This window comes from Neofelis nebulosa, chromosome 4, assembly GCF_028018385.1.
Source record: "Neofelis nebulosa isolate mNeoNeb1 chromosome 4, mNeoNeb1.pri, whole genome shotgun sequence".
NCBI lineage: Eukaryota > Metazoa > Chordata > Mammalia > Carnivora > Felidae > Neofelis > Neofelis nebulosa.
This window is the reverse complement of record NC_080785.1, coordinates 17,350,748-17,372,049: the sequence shown is the minus strand read 5'-3', so window position 1 is coordinate 17,372,049 and position 21,302 is coordinate 17,350,748. Positions and strand designations below refer to the sequence as shown.

Below are 21,302 nucleotides of genomic sequence, written 5' to 3'. Positions count from 1 at the left end.
CTGAATGCTGCCTGGATGTTTCGTATTATGGTCTTCTGTCGGCCTTGGCAGTTTAAGGGCTGGAAGCAAACCAGTTTTCAATTGTCTGCCTGCAAAAAATACCCAAAAATATTACGAGACCAGTGAGCATTGCCAAATGTTTTCTTCTTTCTTTGTCCAGTCTCCCACAAGACATACAAGGTTTCTACTTCCTTTCCCTTTGCAGTTAGAAAAAAAAAAAAGGAGCTGAAAAGTCCATTAAGATAGAATTGTCCCTTTCTTCACAGGCTCTTAATCAGAGTATAACTGTCGTTTTGACTCTTCAGCACAGGCAGCCATGGAATTGGTCTCTTTTCTCTCTGTAACATCTATTCAGTTGTTTTGTTGTTGTTGTTGTTTTTTACCTCTCCTTTCTGACCAGTGGGAAAACTACATTTAATAAAATAAGTGGAGTTTATTAAGAGTGACCAAAACTAATCGCAATTAAGCTTTTTTACCTTCTGAAACACTGAAACATAATTGGAACAGAATACTTTCTGAGTGTCATAGAATCTCACAGATATTGGAAAACTTGTTGCCTAAGAGTCAGTGCTGATGCAATGCCACAGAGGCCATACCTTGTTTCAGTAAAACAGGTGTAATATGGATGGGGGACTTTCTACGTCAAGAATGATATTAAAGTATAATAATGAATTATTCTGATATTGATATACGATATTGAATTATTATGATGCTGATGTATGATATTGAATCATGATGTTGTATGTCTAATATACATACATGTATTATGAAGCTAATATAATGTTGTATATCAGTTATAGCTCCACAAACAAAAAGAATTTGTCAGTTACATTTCTAAAACAAAGAATTATATTAAAGTATAGAAATCCAGGGGCGCCTGGGTGGCTCAGTCGGTTAAGCGTCCGACTTCAGCTCAGGTCACGATCTCGCGGTCCGTGAGTTCGAGCCCCGCGTCAGGCTCTGGGCTGATGGCTCGGAGCCTGGAGCCTGTTTCCGATTCTGTGTCTCCCTCTCTCTCTCTCTGCCCCTCCCCCGTTCATGCTCTGTCTCTCTCTGTCTCAAAAATAAATAAACATTAAAAAAATTTTTAAAGTATAGAAATCTATAAATTAATGCAGAGAGGCAGTGAATTTTTTTTTAAGTTTTGTTTTATTTATTTTGAAAGTGAGAGAGCAAGTAGGGGAGGAGCAGAGAGAGAGGGAGAGAAAGAATCCCAAGCAGGCTCTGTGCTGTCAGCACAGAGCCCAACGCGGGGCTCGAACTCAAGAAACGGGAGGTCGTCACCTGATCCGAAATCACGAGTCGGACACTTAACCAAGCTGACGGAGCCACCCAGGCACCCGGCAGTATGGTGAGCTTTGAAATGATGACAAATGAATAGCAAAACAGAAGCAGTAGTGTTTACGATGGTTTATACAGACCACATGGTCAAAGTGCTTTCTTAATCCAGGTGTCCACACTGCTACAGAAACAGCATATATTAAGAGCGAAGGAATTCAAACATCTCCATATCAGTTACGACTCAATTTTTGCCAATTGGAAGCCATCTGAAAGGAAATGTCTTGTTTTACTGTCACCTGCAGAGTTCAGGAGTTGAAGAAGTGGAGAATGGGCTGGCTCCTCTGGATTTACTTCTCATTGACCAAGGCACACTGATCGGTGACACAAAAGCAAAAAGAAATTGGTGGAGGGAGAGGCCGTGCCATTTTAATGAGCAAAGGAAATGTCAAAACAGAAGAGGAAGCAGCAGTACAATTGCACGTCCAGCTACTCGACAAGAAGAAATAGTTCAAAATAAATGGAGGGGTCCAACAAATAAAACGAGGACAGTCTAATTAAAAGAGAAATTAAAAAGAAAGAGAAGCTCCTACAGACACCCAAATGAATGCAAAAGGAACTTTCATCTGAGCCCATATGACAGTGGAATCAGCCCCCCGTGTCCAGCCGCAGACAGTTATTACAGTGGGTTCATGTGTTAAAGGGAACCTTACGATACATATACGAACTGGGACGTGAGACACAAAGACCAAGATGAATACAAAACAATGGCATGTTGGAATCATTAGAGTAGTATTTGGAGGGAAAATACCTAAATGAACTAAGATGTGGGGGAAAAAAAGGGTGAAAATGGGTGGCAAAAACAACCTGAAGCCTTTATTTTGAGGAAGCTCGAGGAGAAGCTAGGTCCCCTGCCTTTTAGAATACTGTATAATTTTCAGATTACCAAAGGGAAGTAGAACTCCAAAAATACTGTTTTGCTTCCACATTTTTCTAAGGAGAATATATGGCAAACCAGAAAGGGCAGAGGAATAATTGATGCCAAAGAAGGGCAAGTTAGCCTGAGAAAGTCTTCTGGTTTGAATCACTGGCTTCTAAATGTTTGTCTTCTACAAAATGATAATAATAAAACAATTCAGTTGAACTTATTTTCTAAAACTCTAACAGAGCTGCTTATTCTGATATTACTTTCATCATTTGTTTGTTTGTTTTCCGGTTTCACATACTTTTGTTTCTGTTTTAATGAAATGATGCTGACGGCATGGGTTAGTTATCCTTATGTCGTCGCAAAATAAAAAATTAGCAATGTTATGTTAGCTCCTATTTTTAAGTTTTATTGGTTCCCAAAGTCCAAAGACCTGGGAGTCAGTAGAGATTTTTTGTTTTCAGTTTACAACATTCCTTTGAATAAGGAATAGATACACATGATAGACATTGGAAAGGTTCATGTTGTCGCACAGTATTTTGCCTGCATTTGCATGCCAGCCTATTGTCCTCTCAGTTTCCCTCCAGAAAGGCAACCATTGCAAAAGATTCTGTATATAATTCTGCACAAGTTCTGAACTTTGCGTAAAAATTGCTTGTGCTTTTGACACAAATGGCAGCACACTCAACCGATCTGTACTTTGCTTTCATCGCACAAACTGTATACACTCAGGACCTGGCCCCCGCTATTTTAATTTTGTTTGGAGTTGAAACTAAATCTAGGTACTAAAATATAATTTATTGATGCGTTTGTGGAATCAGTGTCAAAAGTTCTTGAGCGGTGCTGTAGGATGAAAGGAGTGTCGTAACACCAGGAAGATGAAAACGTCAGCTCAAGATTTCACCAAGCAGCAAAAGAAGAATTTAAGAACTTACCCCGCTGGTGAACTTGCTGTCCGTCAGGAGCAAGCTTTACGTGTAGACTGGTGACTTAATGCACATGTGAAAATTAGGGTCCTGTGATGACTGGGAACAGTCATGAATTCATAAGACTATAAATAAAAGCTTCATTAAGTTTTCTGAACAGATATAAGAAAAGAACATCAGACATCTTGTACATTTTGATCATAAGTAGCCATTTGGCACCATTTTTCAGGACCTGTGTCTGTGGCTGTGGAAGGTAGGGAAGGTAAAGTGCAGCCCAAAACTGATTGAACACTTTTATGCAGAAGCGATTAATTAATTACTCCTTGGAGGGGCCTTAAAGGTTCACATCTCCAATTAGAATGTTGCTAAGTTTTGCCTGTTAACGTTGTATCAACGCATTGATGACAAGGTGGGCGTGGTTAGCAGATTAGTGAATAATGCAAATAAGGAAGGAAAAGCAAATGGGTATCGTAGTCAGAATTTAAAAAGATCTTGACAATATGGAACAATAAACAAATTAAACCAAGACTTGGTTCAAAATATCAGCAGTCTATGTGCAGGCAAGTAGATCTGGCTTAATTTATATAAAGAAAAGCTGCACATTTTACAAGTTGACTACAAATACATCCTTCGTAACACACATCAGTGCCTTCCAACTTAAGGACTGAAACTTTATTTAGATCTACAAATCTTCTGGTTTTCTTTTATTACTTCCTTCCTTATGTTATTTCTGTACTCTGTTTCTGTCATTTCTGGTAGACTTTTGTCCTAACCTTCTCCCTTTCTATTCCTGGACCCCTTTTCACTCCCTGCGTCCATGCTGTGAGCTTAGAGTTTCCCTGAAACTACACTTATACTCTGAGCAATCTTATCCTGTGATTTCCTTTCTTTGATGATATGATCCCAAATATTTGTATCCTTTAAGAATTTTGTAAAATTCTGGAACTACCAATAGCTTTCTAGCTCTGCTATGAATTTCTTTCACACACACACATTTATGTTACAGCATGGGAATTTGAGAAGAAGGATAAACATCATGTTCTTTGCTCTAACTTGATCCAGTATCCATTAACATAAACCAATAACACCCAATGCATCATATGATCGATCAGATGAAAATTAATGGAAATATTGTGCTCAGGAGAAGAGCAGTAATAATCATACTTATCAGAGCCTATTTGAATATTATATTCAGTTCTATGTATAATAATAAAGAATCTAAGATATATGAGGAATGTTTGAAGGAAGCAGAGATATTTCGCTTAGAAAGAGACAAGATCGTCAGCTTGAGTTATCTGAGGGGATGTTATGTAGAAGTTAAACATTTTCAATATTTGCAGAAAACAGACCTATGATCATTTTTTTTCCTTAAGAACAGGTGGTGGACTTTATTTTAGAATAAAGAATAACTTCTTAATAATTAGGCCTGTACCAAAAGTAGAATGAGCTACTTCCATACTTGAAAAATTCCTAGCACTAGAAACGTTCAAACAGCAACTGAGGGATGACTTTTCATGAATATTTTAAACAATAGAACATTTATCTATCTATCAGTGCCTTCTAATTTTCCAATCCCAAGTTGTCTGTTTCTTTGGGTTCTGTCTGGCCCTAGACTGAAGTTTGTTTCTCCCCTTGGATCCATCTGACTCCTGAGTATCTGCCTCATTGCTACTTTGCCTTGAACTGTGATTTCCATGTGCCTCCAAACTCTTGACCCACCGCTTATCCAATTTTGACTCTGGACCTGGCTCAGCTGTGGACACTGAAAGCATCCATCTCAGGTGTCCCACTTGATTCCAGTAACTTCATCCCTGAACCACCCATCAGGTTTTATGTATTGTTTTGTGACTAGGCCTTTCTCTCTTGCCTGCTCAGTGCTTTCTTTTGTGTTCTGGTTCCTACAAATATTACATAATCCCCTTTCATTCTTACAAGAGGCTTCTAACGGGGCACAGCCACCAGTTTATCTTCCTTCTGTTTGGGGCATCCTTATTTCTCGTAAACTCACATGCACCCTTTTAACCCATTAATCTTTCAAAGTGCTACTTTAATTATTGCTATCTTCCCAAAACCACTGTCTCAAAACAAATGTTTCCCACGAGCTATCGGATGAAATCAACTTGGGATGCTGTAACAGACTGGATGGCTCAAACAATAGACAGTATTTTCTGCACAGTTTTGGAGGCTGGGACTTCCAAGAGCAAGGTGCCCATCGATTTGGTTGCTGATGATTCTCTTCCTAACTTGCAGAGAGAGGACAAACTCTCTGGTGTTTCTTCGTATAAGGGCACTAATCCCATAGTGAGGTATGAAGGCCCTCTAGGCCTCATCTCAAATGCCATTACTTGGGGGATGAGGCTTCAACATAGGAAGTTGGGTGGGACAGAGGACACATATTCAGTCCATATCAAAGTGTATCTTTATGGTTTGCTTCCAAACTGTATTTCTAGTTTTATTTCTTTATCTCCTTTACTTAATTCTTCTACAACTAAATCTGTTCATTTGCTCTTTTGCCATGACTCCCTTGCAAGATATGCCCTCCCCTATTTTTTGTATCCTACCCATCTTTAGTTTATTATTATTTACTTAAACAGTCTCAACTCTATTTTATTTGACCTTCATGTGACAGTGTGGTTGGGGGGGGGGTGTATAATTACTGCATTGTAATTCTTGTTAAATGTAGAGACTGTGTCTTAGACTTTTTGGAATGAGCACATACATCTCAAAAAAATAATTTTTGGTTCGATTCACCTTCACTCATTCAGCAACATTTAATGACCACCTGTTTTGTGCTGGCAGGCTAACTATAATTCTCCACCATGTGATCTGTGTCTCAAAATGTTTGACTCTTCCTAAAACTCCTGTGTAAATATCTTAGAGAAAAAGGCCTTTTCTCTTTTTACCTTTTTCTTTATAACTTTACGGTTAGATTGCCTTCCTCGCCTGCCCCACTGGTGACTCTCAGAAATGTCAGTTGTGCCATAAGCCCAAGATCACCATCTTTCCTTCCTGTTTCTTTTGGAAACCAGAGAGGAAAGGTGAATATAATGTTCTTCTAGCTTCCTTAACTTTCAAAAGATGTGAGGAAAATAACTGGAATAATTAAGCAAGAAAACTTAATTACTCTTCTTCTCCATCTCCTTGGTTCACTTTAAACATAACCCAGTGTCAGGCAATAATGAGCACTGAAAAAATATTGAACGTTGAATGAATCGTTTCTCAAGACATTTGCCGAAATCTGCCAGCATAGAAGCTGGGAAAATTAGAATTAGGAGCAGATCTCAAAGATCATCTAGACTAACTTGTTCATTTTCTAGATGATAGAACAGAAGTCCGTAGAAGGTCAGAGAGTAGCCAACCTAGATTTGGACTCTGTTGGGTCCTACCCCATTCCAGCACTGTTTTAACTGTATCTCATAGTCTAGACCACATGACTTCACTGTATCTAGGTGAATAACTTAAAGGTATGCTGAAGAAGCTTGGGGAAAATATGACAGAAAAGACTGTAGTTAAAAAGACCCAGGGGAAAAAATATAAAATAGAAGAGGATAGATTTACTTTTGACAAGAAGCAATTGGTGATGCCTATCTTTCTTTTATGACTTTGATAAAGTTCTGCATTAGAACCAAAGGACAAACTAAAAGAATCTTGAGTTCCTTACAAGCAAAGGATCTTTTTTTTTCCTTCATTTCCTTCTCCTGCATCCACTACTTGCATCTGTATTTTTGGTGTTAATCTCTGAAAGAGGAAACAGTGGTAAAACCTGCAAACTCTCTGTTTAACTATTTGAAAACTGATGCTCTGTTTCCATGATTCTAAAAAGGGCAAAATGGTTTGACTGTCCTGTTCCTGATTGATCTGATATTTGGACATTCTACATACTGGGCCTTAGAGGAAAAGAAACACAGTCCTTTTGGAGAATGTCAACACGACTCTGTTTTACCCTGGCTTCTTTCCTAAAGTTCAATAAAGGCCATCTTTCAGAAGCACATAAATCCACTTGCAGATAAAGCAAAAGGAATTATTGTCTTTACGTGAGAATAAAATCCTTATTTATTCCTTAAACCTCTCCTACTTCCACCTTGAGGGAAGCTTCTGGTATCTGTGTTCATTTTAGGCCTGTCTCATCTGTCCTCCTTTGAATCTCTGCCTTGTTTTGTCCAACCTGGAGGATAACAACGCCTATTACTTTATATATCTTATTTCCAGAAACAATAGCCTGTGGCACTTCCATTATTTATTCTTTCTCCTTCTGTCAGTGACATAATGGTTTGCCGCTTGCCAAAAATTCTGCTTTTCCAGGCCAGTGATTCCATTCCCTCTAGCATTTTCTCAGATTTAATTTCTTGTGAGAGAAAAAAAAAAATATGGCTGATAGTTCCGCCAAATGGGAACTCAGCTTTGCATGAATTGGGCTGGACTTTAGCATATGCTGGCAGCCAGTGTTTGAATTATTGATGAAGGGTGTAGTGGTGGTGATGAAGGTAGCAGGTGATGGTGGCAGTGGTGATGACAGTGGTGGTTGAGGGGGTGGTGATAACAGTGGTGGTAATGGTGGTTGTGGTGGTGGTGATGGTGGTTATGTTGGTAGTGGTGTCTCTTTGTTGGTCTGCCTTCTAAAGAACTCACAGTTCTTAGGATGATTTGTTCCCATTGTAGAATAATAGAGAAAAAATATGACAATAATTTAAAAGTCTAACACGACAGCAACTAATTTATAATCACTATCATACTATTTGTCTGATTCTCGAGAGTGGAAAATCATTACATTACCTTTCTTGAGAATAAAACTTTTAGTAATACTGCCATTTACTCTGTCTTTAGCATTGCACGCTCATACTTTTATTAATTTTTTATATGGGAGAGCCCATGATAAATATAAGAGATAAAATTGAAGGATGTCTTATGACCTGAATAAATCAGTGTCTTTACCGGAATGTACTTAATAAGCTTCTCCCAAACACTCAGCACTAATATTGGCACTGAGGGGGGGGTGTATCATGGCCTCGGTTTCAAGTCAGTGTATTTAGGTCAGAGGTATGATATTCATTTATCCTATACATATTTGTTGAATACCTTCTGTGTCCTAGATGCTGTGCCAAGAAGAAATGCAGTGCTTGTCCCCACGCTAATTGAGACCATGGAATTGCAAACGCTGTTGCATAGCAAGAAATCTGTTAGAATGCAAATACGTAAAATGTCCTGGAAATGAGAGAAAAAAAAATCTAAGTTTCATTAGAGTGGCCAAGGGAGGCTTTATCTGAGGAGGAAACACTTTAGCTAAGACTTGGAGGGGAAGATTAAGCATTCAAAGAGAAAGAGCAGAATGCATAACAACAGAGCAGCTTGAGTGCGGCTGCCTTCTTACAGTATCTTTAGCTACTTCAGTGTTGCTGTAGTGTATTATTCTGTTAAGAGTGTAGCATGGGAGGAGATAGTATTGACTTGAGATGAGGCTAGGCCATCGGGCAAGAGCCATTGCATGAAAGGTCTTGTAGGACGGTCCATGTTGGGGTTTTATTCTCCCTCGATGAATTTCCAACAGCAGATTGGCACAATTAACTTGGTAAGTTAGAAAAACCATTGAGTAGAGGATATATTTGAGTCAGACCGGATGCAGGGAGACCCGTTGGGGAGCCTTTAGGGTGAGAACTGATGATGAGACTCTAAGCTAATGTAGTGGTGGTGATAATGCAGGGGTGGTGACTAATACACAGGGCATAAAAGACCTAGTATCTTAAGGAGTTAATTTTTGTTTTTAATGTGGGAAGCTTTAAGGATGATTTCCAGGTTTCTGGCTTATAATACGGGACTGAACAATGCAAGACAATGTATAATTAGTTGCTAAACTATGCAGCTTCAGAAAGAAGTTCTTTAAAGCTCATAGGAGTGAGCCGTATTTGAAGACGACTCCTCATAGAAGGTGTCAGGATGTAAGCTGAGATATCAGAAAGTAGTACATACAGCACTCTGTAAGGAAAATTATTTTCCTAAGTGACTTAGAACTCACTGTCTTGTTTCTGACTTGTGTTCCAGAGGGTCACTTGACTCCCATAGAAGAAACCCTCTTCCCCTTACTCTGAAAAAGTCGGGTAAATGGCCCACAACCCTTTCCCAAATAAAATTCTACGTCTAACTGGAAAGATACATAAATTCTCTATCACAGATCCCGGTAGGGAAGGACAGAGGAGGGAAGAAAAAAGAAAGGAGCTAATTAGTAATTATTTTCAGGGAAGATGGGGGAGGAGTCAGAGAGTAAGATTTCACTTTTTAGGTTGGGAAAAATTAATGTAGAGTGCCCCAATAAAACAAAATCAAGTCTAACAATAAAATAATCATAGCAGCATTCTCAGATATTAAAATGTCATTTTTCACTGTTTTCAAACAAGGCCTATAATAACAAAGGAGAGATATTTTCTCCTTTACTAGGAGTGCTGTAATATTTCCATTTATTTTGTCTCTTCCTTAGGCTTCATTTTTGTCAGTTGGTGCAGTGTTTGGGAAAAAAAGCATGTAAGATTAGTGCCCGTAACACAAGAGCCAACTGACAGAACAGAACAAGAAAATAGAGCGGGTTGTGTATCATCGTTTCCAACAATACCGTGGGCAGATCAGGAAGTTCTAATATTCTCAAGATTAATGGTGTCCTTGTTCATAGTTTCGAGATGGATGGGTTGAGATACGTCTGTGTGAAATGTACATCAGTACTTGGGTGTGTGAGCGCACGCACGCCTGTGTGGTTGCGTGACTCAGTGTCGTCTTGTTTGTTTCACAAGATGCAGTATCGTGACCAAAGAGACGGGAGAATGATCTTGCCAGGGAAGTCCCATTGGAAAAGACTCTGAAGGAAAGTTAGAAATCCACTAGTTAAAAAGAAGAAAGGTTATATTACAAAAAGGGAACCATTAAGTACAACGATCTCAAGGTTGGGCTAAGAGCTAAGTATGGTTTGGGGTATACGTAGGAGATCTTCAGGCCGAACTTTAGACTGAGTATCAAGGACGAGTAGGATGTAACGTATTACATGAGTTGGGTATTTTTAATGGTAGGAGTTTGGACGTGGGAAGATCCTAAAAGGTTTTCAGTAGGAGGAGTGAGTGGCATACTGCTTTGTGACTGATACACTATTAACATTATTAATACTATTGAGGGGCGCCTGGGTGGCTCAGTCGGTTAAGCGTCCGACTTCGGCTGGGGTCATGATCTCACAGTCCGTGGGTTCGAACCCCGCGTCAGGCTCTGTGGTGATGGCTTGGAGCCTGGAGTCTGTTTCGGATTCTGTGTCTCCCTCTCTCTCTGACCCTCCCCCGTTCATGCTCTGTCTCTCTCTGTCTCAAAAATAAATAAACGTTAAAAAAAAATTTTAAAAAAAAGAGATCAGTTTCTATTAGCTGAGAGGTCTGCCTTTTAAACATGTAATATTTAGGAGCGCCTAGGTAGCTTAATCAGTTAAGCGTCTGACTTCGGCTCGGGTCATGATCTCGCGGTCCGTGGGTTCGAGCCCCGCCTCGGGCTCTGTGCTGTTGGCTTGGAACCTGGAGCCTGCTTCAGATTCTGTGTCTCCCTCTCTCTCTGACCCTCCCCTGTTCATGCTCTCTCTCTCTGTCTCAAAAATAAATGTTAAAAAAATTTTTTTAAATACTAATGAAATTAATAATAGCTAGCATTTAGTGACTGCTTATTGTTATGCATGCCAGGCACTTAATAACTAATTGAATCTTGATCGTCATGCCCTTTGATGTAGATGATCTTATCATCGTCCCTATTTTCCAGATTTGTGACCTGAGAAAACGGCCAGGGAACCTGCACAAATGCCACAAGTAACACGTGAGAGAGCAGGTCTGTGAACCAGGCACAGTCTGGCGGCGAGTTTGTTATTTGTAAGACAGAATGAAGGGGAAAGCGGAAGCTGAGGAACCCCTTAGGAGCCTGTATGATCATACATCAGTCCTGAGGTGGTGAGGCACTGAGCTTTAGTGGCTACAGAGGAGGTCCATATGTGAGCCTTTAGTTTTACCTTTACTCAGAGCAAACCGTGCTTTATTCGAGTCAAACGGAAGCTTGTTTGAAGGGAGAAACCCTTCAGCACGGTTGCAGAGATGGATCTCGCCACCAGCCCTGCATCCACTTGGATCCTGGAACAATGCCCCTAATTCTGTAACTGAAGCCTAGAGCGATAGCATCTTCCCTCAAGGACATCACTTCCGCAATTCCATTCATAGAGCTTTGTTTCTAGAAATGTTGCAGTCTATTGACTATGTAAATGGTGTAGTTGCTTTTCCATGAAAATGCATAAAATTCCTATTGTACTATGTACTACTATTGGCTCCGAGGGGGGAAAAATATAAGTAGCTAAGCATCATTGTGGGAGACAGAACATCTGTTTGCTTTGGAATCCAAGAGAAGCTCTCCACATGGCTTCCCTCTAAAGCAGATTAGTAAGGAACTTGTGAATAAATTATCCGCGGGGCTGTCTTGTCCACATGAACAAGAGTTTAATGTCCCCTAGAACCAATTCCATCATTTTAGTGGTTACCTGATAGCCATTCTCTCTGGGATAAATTTCTAATGGTAAAGGGAAGCTGTGGTTTCCTCTGATTCCCTCAACCTCTCTGGGATCTTACTTTGTCTCCTCCTGATCCGTTCAGTGTCTCTGAGGATCTGCTTCCCTGGAACAGTTTTTGTTTTTCCTACTCCTCTGTTTCTCAAATATTTATTTATCAATTCCGTATACAGGTTCTTAGGAGAGGCACTACGGTTTACAATCGGGAAAAAGTGAAGCCAATCCCTTCAAATAAAAAAAAAAAAAGTAAGAAGGCTTGTTAAATGCTAATGTGGAGCTAGGTCACAGTGTTAAGAAATATCAGAAGAGAGACACCCCACGCAGTCTCGAAGTATCAGGAAAGGCTCCCCATAGGAAGTTGCTTTTAAGCTGGGACTTGAAAGATCTCACCCAACATAGGGATGGGGCTTGGGGCGGGGGGGGGCGGGTGGATTCCTAATGATAGACTGTCATTCTGGGAGAAGGAACAGTATGTACAAATGTAAGGAGGTACAAGAATTACTGGGATGTCCAGGAAACTTCACTTATTCTAATTTGAACATCCCATCGATTTCTTGATTCCGTTAGCAAGTGTTCCCAAACTGTGGTCTGTGGCATATTTTTAATAAGATGTTAATATGTATCCTATGAGCTGAAATGTTCTCTGGTGAAATGATTTTGAGAAATACTGAAATAATCTAAATTAATGGCTTCTTTACTGCAGCATTTTTAATACACCAGTGTAAATAGGGACTCACCAAAAGAAGAGTTGAGGATGCAACTTTTCCCAACTTGACAGGGAAATGGTTTGTTGCGCAGAATATTCTTTAGCAAATCGCGGAACTTGTATTCCGTAGGACAAACTTTGTAACTACTTGCTTAGCATCATGGTCAGGGGTTAGAAGCCGGATTCCAAATTTTTAACACCTAGTGTTGAGTTGAAAATCTGCAGACATCCGAACATGCGCATTCCAACCATATTATTTTTTGACCAGTCACTAGGATTTTAGATATTGCTATAATTATGTTTGAAAGGCACCTCTGGTATCTGCAAGAATCCTGAATCATGACGTCAAAGAAACCAACGAAGTTGGTATCAACTTAAGACAGGATTGCATTTCGGTCTTTCAAGAATGATTCCAAGGAAGAAGCTAGATGGGCATCTTAGAGACAGTTCCCTGGAGCCTAAATTTTATCTTTATGCTCAGGATATATTGTAATGTGAGCATTTTCTTAAGTTCTCTGGCAAGGACCAATGGTAAGGTAGATTTGCTGAGTTACAGGGAACTCAATTGCTCTGCGGCTCTCTTTGGATGAAGAACGTGCGGTTACGTCAATATTTTCCATATTCATTTGGCAAAGACCAGCTTTCGCACTGAGGTCATTTTTAACTGATGAGTGAGGCCAGCAAAATCGAATAGCTTTTCCATAGCGCAAAGGGTTGGGAGGGGATCTGGTGGATCTCATATTTTTTCTCTTTGATATAAATGGATGGATCCTCAATAACCACTTCAAGTAGCTCATCCCTTTGCCATTCCAGAAATAGATGAAAATACAGTCAAATGATTTATGACTCATTTAGGCAGTGATAGAAGTGGAGAGGAGCCCTGAACCAACCCCATGACTATTTTTTAAGTTGAATCCACGTCTGTGGAAATACCAAAGTGCTTTCTTACTTGGGAGATTTTTTTTTAAAAAGTATGAAATAGCCTACCTTTTTCACTTCTCCAGTTACTCCATTTTTTTCTCTCCGAAGCCTGGGTTATTTTTACGGATACTTTCCTCCTCTGTGATTCATTCTCCAAAAAGTCTAAGCAACATGCATATGGACTCGGTCCTATTATCAACATATTCTAAGCTATAAGCTCTCACTCCCAACTTAAGAGCAAAGAAAAGCAGAGAACATATACCGATTCCACAAGATCATGATGACAGGTGAGTTCAATTCATGGTAACCTGCTTTTGCTGCCTGCCAGACACAGATCTCCTTCCTTCTCAACTTTTTAGTTCAATCGTCTTTGGCCCATTTGGATTAGCTGTATTTGCCCTCCCATGATCTGCCTGATCATAATTTTGACCATGCATATATCTTGTTAAAAATTTCGTTCTGAATGCCCAGAGATATTCAGCTAAGAAAATGTCACTAATGCTTTCCTCAACCCCTGGGCAGCTCTGTTCTTGATCAGGTTCAGTCAGGAGCACCTTATAATACATTGTCTGGGCTTCCCTTAATGGTTCCCTTGCAGGGACCCTTCCAAATTGTAGGGTGAGTGGAGGTTTTATGTTGTTCAAAATCACTCTGATTATGTATGAACTATACTCATTCTGTATTGAATTCGGGATATTCATTAGGATATTCACTCTTTCATTAACTTAAATTCTCCAATTACAATTTTGCATTGTAATCCAATGCAAAAATATCTCCCACCCTTGTATTGAGCAAAACCAAAACAAATAGGCAAAACCAGAACAAACCAAACAAGAGTGGTTTTCTCTTCTGCTTACGAAAATGCACCTTCAGTGCCTTAGATGCAGTTTCTAATTGCCTTCAGGTATTCTTTCTTTTTTTTATTACTCTTTCTTTTTCTTTGCCTCCTTTCTCCTGTGCTCCTTTTCCTGAAGTCCACGTTCGCAACCCCTTTCCTGCCCTGCTTCAGAGCAGTATCAGGACTGTGTTAGAACAGCCACAGCCCACATTCAGGGGCACCCGGGTGGCTCAGTCAGTTAAGCATCTGCCTCTTGATTTCGGCTCAGGTCATGATCTCACAGTTCATGAGTTTGAGTCCTGCATTTGGCTCTGTACTGACAGCATGGAGCCTCCTTGGGATTCTCTCTGCCCCTCCCCTCCTTGTGCTCTCTCCCTCTCAAAATAAATAAACTTTAAAAAAAGAACAGCGACATCCCACATTCAAAACATCCTTCCTTTGCCTTAGACAACCGTTCAGAGGTTCCCTCTGTTGCTTCAAACACTTCCTCAGACACATCTCCATCCACACCTTCCACCTTGCCAATGAGAGGTCAGAAGATGGGTCTGGAGAAAACGTCTCAAAGCTGTGCCCAGTGTCCCTCCTAGTCATTTGATTACCTCAACACCGTTTATTGCACACCCAGTGTTTACCTAGCATGGTCCTACCAGCTGAAAACACAAAATCTCCAAGATTCTTAAGTGAGTGTGTTTGCCACTGCACTTCACTGTGACTGCAGCTGTGCTCGTGGACTGAGGCAGGGCAGTTGGATAAACTGTACATAGGCATGAATGCATCAGTTAGGGCTACTGATGACCATTTCCAGAAGATTGGCCTCTTGAATTTGCATTCCTCCTTTTTTAGCCATAATCAAATTGTCCTCTTTGGGGCCATACTCTTAAGCACATTCAGGCTTCAGTCAACTCTTTCTTACAGGGACTGTGTATAACACTCTTGATTGATCTCAAAAGTTCCAACATTTCGTTATATTTTTTACAAGCAAATGAGGGGGAAATAGGGTGCATAGATTACAATTGGATTAGTATTATTTTTCCCTTCTAGAATGACAAGAAATATTGTGTATATAAATCATACCCCAAAAATAAATTCACAGATTTCTCATCACCCTGAAAACTCAAAAAAAAAAAAAATCAAAACATAATGTGCTATATTCTGGGAAAGGTCTAGATGGATAGGTAGATTATAGATATTATAGATTTATAGATAGATAAAGGTTTATATAGATCTATAGAGAGATGGATAGATCCAGAAAAACTCAGATGTAGTCAGTTATAGGTTTATCATTTAAAAGGAAGGAAAATTTGGGGTGCTTGGGTGGCTCATTTGGTTAAGTGTCTAACTCTTGATTTCAGCTCAGGTCATGATCTCCCAGTTTGTGGGATCGAGCCCCACGTCAAGCCTGCTTGGGGTTCTCTCTCTCCCTCTCTCTCTGCCCCTCCCCTGCTCGTTCTCTCCCTCTTTCTCTCTCTCTCTCTCTCTCTCTCTCTCTGTCTGAAAATAAATAAATAAATAAACTTTAAAAAATTTTAGGAAAGGAAAATAAAGGAAAGGGAAAGAAGAGGGAAGCAGAGGAAGAAGAGGTCAGGGGAGGAGGGTAGAGGGCAGGGAAGGCAAGGAGGTAGGTTGCATGACATTTTCAGTAGAAAATGGAATTTTAGTGAACAATCAGCAATTTGTGTACTAATAGCTATCATTTTTTGAGTACTCATTATCTGCTTGGCCTCTGGCCTCTGTACTCTGTATGCATTATCTCATTTAATACTTAATTGTATAGTTTCTGCATCTTGTAGAGAAGGTAACTGAAGCCTGGGGAGCTTAAATAACATGTCCAGGGGTTACACAGGTCCAACTTAGAGTCCAAGGGTACTGTCCATCTCAGCCCACACTCTTTTCTGCTTCACTTACAATTGTAACAGAGTAGGCACACATAATTTAGTGACAAATTAATTCCAATCTGTCCTAAAGCCATTGTTTCCTTGAGAAGATGTGCAAAAAAAGAAGCAATAAGTAACTAAAATAAATATACATTTATATATACATGTAAGATTGAATATTGTTATAGAATATCATATATATATAAATATGCATATATATGTATATCTATAGATAGATAGATAGATACTGAACTAAAAGTCATCACCATTTTTGTCTTTCAAAATGGCTGCATATTGGCAACTTCATGTGGGCTGACCAAATAAGTGTCTGTATATACACATATTATAAAGAGACAGAAATTGATGTATTCATAATAACAAAGAATACCTATTCAGTGCATATTAGGTTTTAGGAAATATTCAAAGCACTTTATATTTATCATTTCACATAGTCTTCCTATCAGACCTAGGAGCTTGTGCCATTCTTCCCATTATATAAAAATGAAATTTAAGACATGGAGAGATTGTGTAACAGAGGAAGTCACACAGTTAGGATATGATTGAGCCAAGATCTTGTCCTCATTGGTCTGATCTGAGACCTCATTCTCTTGACCACAGTGCTCTATTGACCCCCTATTTTACCAATTTATTTCTATACATGTTAGGGGTAAGTCCACGCTGGAGTAAATGAATTATTAAGGACTCAATAATATTTACTTTTATCGCTTTTGCTTTCTGCATCTTGCCTTCATATATCTCCTCTTTTTTATTACCATTTAATATTTAAAGAAATTAAGGTTAAATTGGTTGATTTTATTCAAGGTCACCCAATGATTAGTGACCAAAAGGGAATTCAAACTTTAGGTCATGAGGCTCTAAGGACTTTTTCTATGTGCGATACATGGTAAATGCAAACCTTTACAAGGCCAGATGCTTAATTGAGAAGGAGTTTACTTAATGAGAATAAAATCTGTTGTGTCCTGCAGGCTCAATGCTAAAAATGCACATCAGTGATACTGTGGTCTCATTAGCCTTTTGTATGGAGTTCAAGTCCCTCTGCTTGTTTGAGTTCACACTAATGATAGAAATGTGTATGTTATCTCTGACCACCCCTTCTCTTCCTCCCTCATTTCAATCACACATTTTAAAGCCCATCATCTCTTTTCTGGCCCTACACTTCCTGCCCTGGGTCTGTTCTTTGCTGTGGATCATTGCTGTGATCCAGGTACTGGCCTCCCTGCTCCTGGTCATGTCTCTTCAAATCCAGCCCCTGCACAGTGGCCTCGTAGATCTACTTAAAATACACATTTATTCGTTGGGCTGCCTTTTATTTGGACCCTCTCATCAGGTCACCACCCTCTATAGCATAAAGTCTGAGTCTCTTCAGCAGGGCACGTGAGTGCTCCATAGGTCAACTTCTTTCTGACTCTCAGCTACCTCCTTTGACCTCTCCCAGACTCAATCTTGCACTCCCAGCACCACTGAACTTAGATGCACTGCAATTTCTTCCTCTCTAAATTTGCTCAGACTGCTCCCTTCCACATTATCGTGATCATATTTAGTTTTTACAGCAAATTGGTGAGATGGGGACTATAATTATTCCATTTCAGAACAGTGCCAGGCTTAGGTTAGCTTTCTGTAGCTACCATCAAGAGGTCTGGAGGAATGCAGTACATCGAAGACATTTATACAGATTTACAGTCTTCTCCTGGTTTTCTTTTTCTCTGATGGAAACTCTTCCTCTGCCATGTCTACCTGATAAAGTTATATGCATAATCATTTTCAGCGATGTCGTGTGAGGGGAACTTACCAAATACACTGTCTCACGAAGGCAAACTATGGTTGCTAAGATAAGAACATTTTACCGACACAACTTTCCATTGCTATGAAGCCACAATAATGCTTGGAAAGATAGATGTATCAGGTCAAATTGAACGTCAGGTGCTATTATGATTTTAAACATAGCAATCAATCTAGGTTGTCATGTTAGGATATTTTATTAACTTCAGCCTAAAGAGACCAACCACCAACCAGAGACAAGATATTTGTTAAGACAGAGCTGCGATCCCAAATCCGGTTGATTCAACTTATCAGAAAGAGAGTCTAAACACTACTTACAGCACCTCACTCAATATGTCAGAATGTTCTGAACTGGGACATTCTTCCCCCTGTTGAAAAACAAACCTCTATTCCAGTTGGTTCGTAGGCTCTTGCTCCTTATCTGTTGACTACTGAAGCATCAAACTTTATTTGAGTCCCAAAAAAGGAGGGATTGTGGGGGCGGAGGAGGCTAGATAAACATGTGCCAGAGGCTATCGTATTTGTAAGGAAGAGACAGGTAGGAGGGAATGAGGAAGAGAGTAAGACTGACACTGCAAAATCTCATTTAAAAAGTTGTATTTCTGGCTAAAAAAGTTGTAGATCACAGATATACAGCAACACATATATGTTTAAGTTCTAATTGATGTATTAAAATAATAATACATGTGAGGCCACATATATAAAGCACAGAAGACTTTTAGCGAATACTTCCATGCAGTGCTCATAGTTGACAACTGGTCAAAGGAATGAAAGAGACAACACAAATCAGTTTGTCTGCACGTGTAGTATCCGCGGGCACAAACCAGTGTGAGTGGGTTCTGTAATCTCAGTGGTCAAATGCAAGCTGACAACCAAGACTTTGGACTTATATCTAACAAATAACTTGAAATCTTTTCCCCAAATGAGAGGTTGAGGTGTAATAAACACAGGCTCAATCTCTTTCTGTATTGCCTTAATGCAGGTACACATTTGTAATGATCGAATTAATTCTGATAAGCTCTACTGTTAAATGGGGCATGATGTTGATATTTTTCATGAGGCTTTAGTTTCATTTTTCTATGCTGACTCAATTATTCATAATTAATAAATAGAAGTGTCCCTTCTTGGGGGTTGTATTGATACGGTCATTGTATCAGTCAGGGTTCTCCAGAAAAACATAACCAGGAGGATGTGTGGATATGTGTATACATGTGATATACATTATGTGTGGATTCCATATATGTGAATTCACATACTTGCTGAAGTTTAATGGTGACCCTCAAATCGACACTCGTGATGTTTTCATGGTCATTTCCAGACATGCATAAGACAATGAAAATTTGAGTCACCTGCCATACATGTTCCCAGCTGAGGTCAAAGGAGGTGATGCTCTGTCTTCTTGTGTCCTTTTTGTGGTCCATTTAGTGCCACGTTTCACTTTGTTGTGCTTTCTGAAAGCCATTTTGCTGTTTAAAGTGATCCTCAAGCATCATGTTGAATTTCTGTCTAATATTTATAAGCACAGAAAGCTGTGATGTGCCATATGGAGAAAATATGTGTGTTAAGCGGGCGTCATTCAGGCATGAATACAGTGCTGTCGGCTGTGAATTCAATGGTGGCAAATCAACAATGTATGTTAAATAAGATGGCTTTAGACAGAAACACACGCACGCATAAAACATGGTTATGTATGGACTAATTGACAAAAATGTTGTGACCGGAGGCTTATAGGAACTTAACCCTGTATTTCCTCTAGGAGTAGTGTGTCAGTATTTACAAATTGAGCGTTCGTATGGACTTCGTAGAATAGGACTGCCGCAGATGCCAAGGATGTAAAGTTTATCTTCATCTGTCAATCTGTTTATCTATTTAAGTTCATTTGAAAGAATTGACCCATGTGATTATGGGACCAGCAAGTCTGAAATCTATAGAGCAGGTCAACAGGCTGAAGACTTGGACAGGAGCTGCTGCAGTTATGTTTTGCTTTGTTTTGGTTTGTTTTGTTTTGTTTTTAGTTTTTGTTTTAATTCCAGTCAGTTAACATACAGTGATATATCAGTTTTGGGTGTATGATACAGTGATTCAGCACTTCCCTGCATCACCCAGTGCTCATCAAGACAAGTACATTCCTGGGGCGCCTGGGTGGCTCAGTAGGTTAAGCGTCCGGCTTTGGCTCAGGTCATGATCTCACGGTTTGTGAGTTCGAGCCCCGCGTCGGGCTCTGTGCTGACAGCTCGGAGCCTGGAGCCTGCTTCCGATTCTGTGTCTCCCTCTCTCTCTGCCCCTCCCCCCATGTTCATGCTCTGTCTCTCGCTGCCTCTCAATAATAAATAAACATTAAAGAAAAAAAAGACAAGTACACTCCTTAGTCCCCATCACCTATCTAACCCATCCCTCCACTGACCTCCTCTCTGCTATCCATCAGTTTGTGTGGCTGTGCAGTTAAGATCGCATTTTACAAAAATAGGAAGAATGCTTCCAAAGTCACCCAGGCCTCTGCTGTTGTGGCCTGAGGTATTTTATGCCTCAACTTTCATTAAATCATAATGGTTTACTTTCATAAACTCAAAATTATGGTCCTTTTGGGTTACATATATTCTACCCTTTGGGGAGATATATATATATATATATATATATATATATATATATATATATATATATATCACGTTTTCTTTATCCATTCATCAATCAACGGGCAGCTTCCATATCTTGGCTATTATAAATAAGGCTGCCATAAACATAGGGGTGCACGTATCCTTTGGATTAGGGTCTTTGTATTCTTTGGGTACATACCCAGTAGTGTAATTGCTGGATCGTAGGGTGATTCTATTTTTAACTTTTTGAGGAACTTCCGTACTGTTTTCCACAGTGACTGCACCAGTTGCATTCCCACTAACAGTGCACGAGGGTTCCTTTTTCTCCACATCCTCACCAACACATATTGTCTCTTGTGTTGTTGATTTTAACCATTCTGACAGGTGTGAGTTTTGGTATCTCATTGTAGTTTTGGTTTGTGTTTCCCTGATGATCAGTGATGTTGAGCATCTTTTGATGTGTCTGTTGGCCATCTGTATGACTTCTTTGGAGAAAAGTCGGTTGATGTCTTCTGCCCATTTTTTAATTGGACTATTTGTTTTTTGGGTGTTGAGTTGTGAAAGTTCTTTATGTATTTTGGATACTAACCCTTTATCAGATAATGTTACTTGCAAATTCTTCCATTCACTAGGTTGCCTTTTAGTTTTGTTGATTGTTTCCTTCACTGTGCAGAAGCTTTTGATTTTGATGTAGTCCCAGTAGTTTATTTTTGCTTTTGTTTCCCTTGCCTCAGGTGACCTATCTAGAAAAATGTTGCTCTGGCCGATATCAGAGAAGTTACTGCCTGTGCTCTCTTCTAGGATTTTTATGGTTTCAGATCTCACAGAATTTAGGGAGTTGCTGCCATTTTGAGGCAAAATTTCTTCTTTGGGAAAT

The 21,302-nt window shown here is 39.7% G+C and overlaps 1 protein-coding gene across 3 annotated transcripts in view; it reads left to right on the top strand.

Annotated features, from left to right (window-relative positions):
* CHRM2 (cholinergic receptor muscarinic 2) overlaps positions 1-21,302 on the top strand; it is a 147,988-nt gene that overhangs the window by 99,502 nt on the left and 27,184 nt on the right. The window contains exon 3 of one of the 3 annotated variants that reach the window (XR_009260221.1): positions 1,584-2,426. The exons of 1 other annotated variant lie outside the window; for it this stretch is intronic. The gene's annotated coding sequence lies outside the window, so the exon portion shown is untranslated. Of the gene's footprint in view, positions 1-1,583; positions 2,427-10,902; positions 10,969-21,302 lie in introns of those variants that run through there. One more of the 3 variants, XM_058724172.1, reaches the window with a different exon arrangement.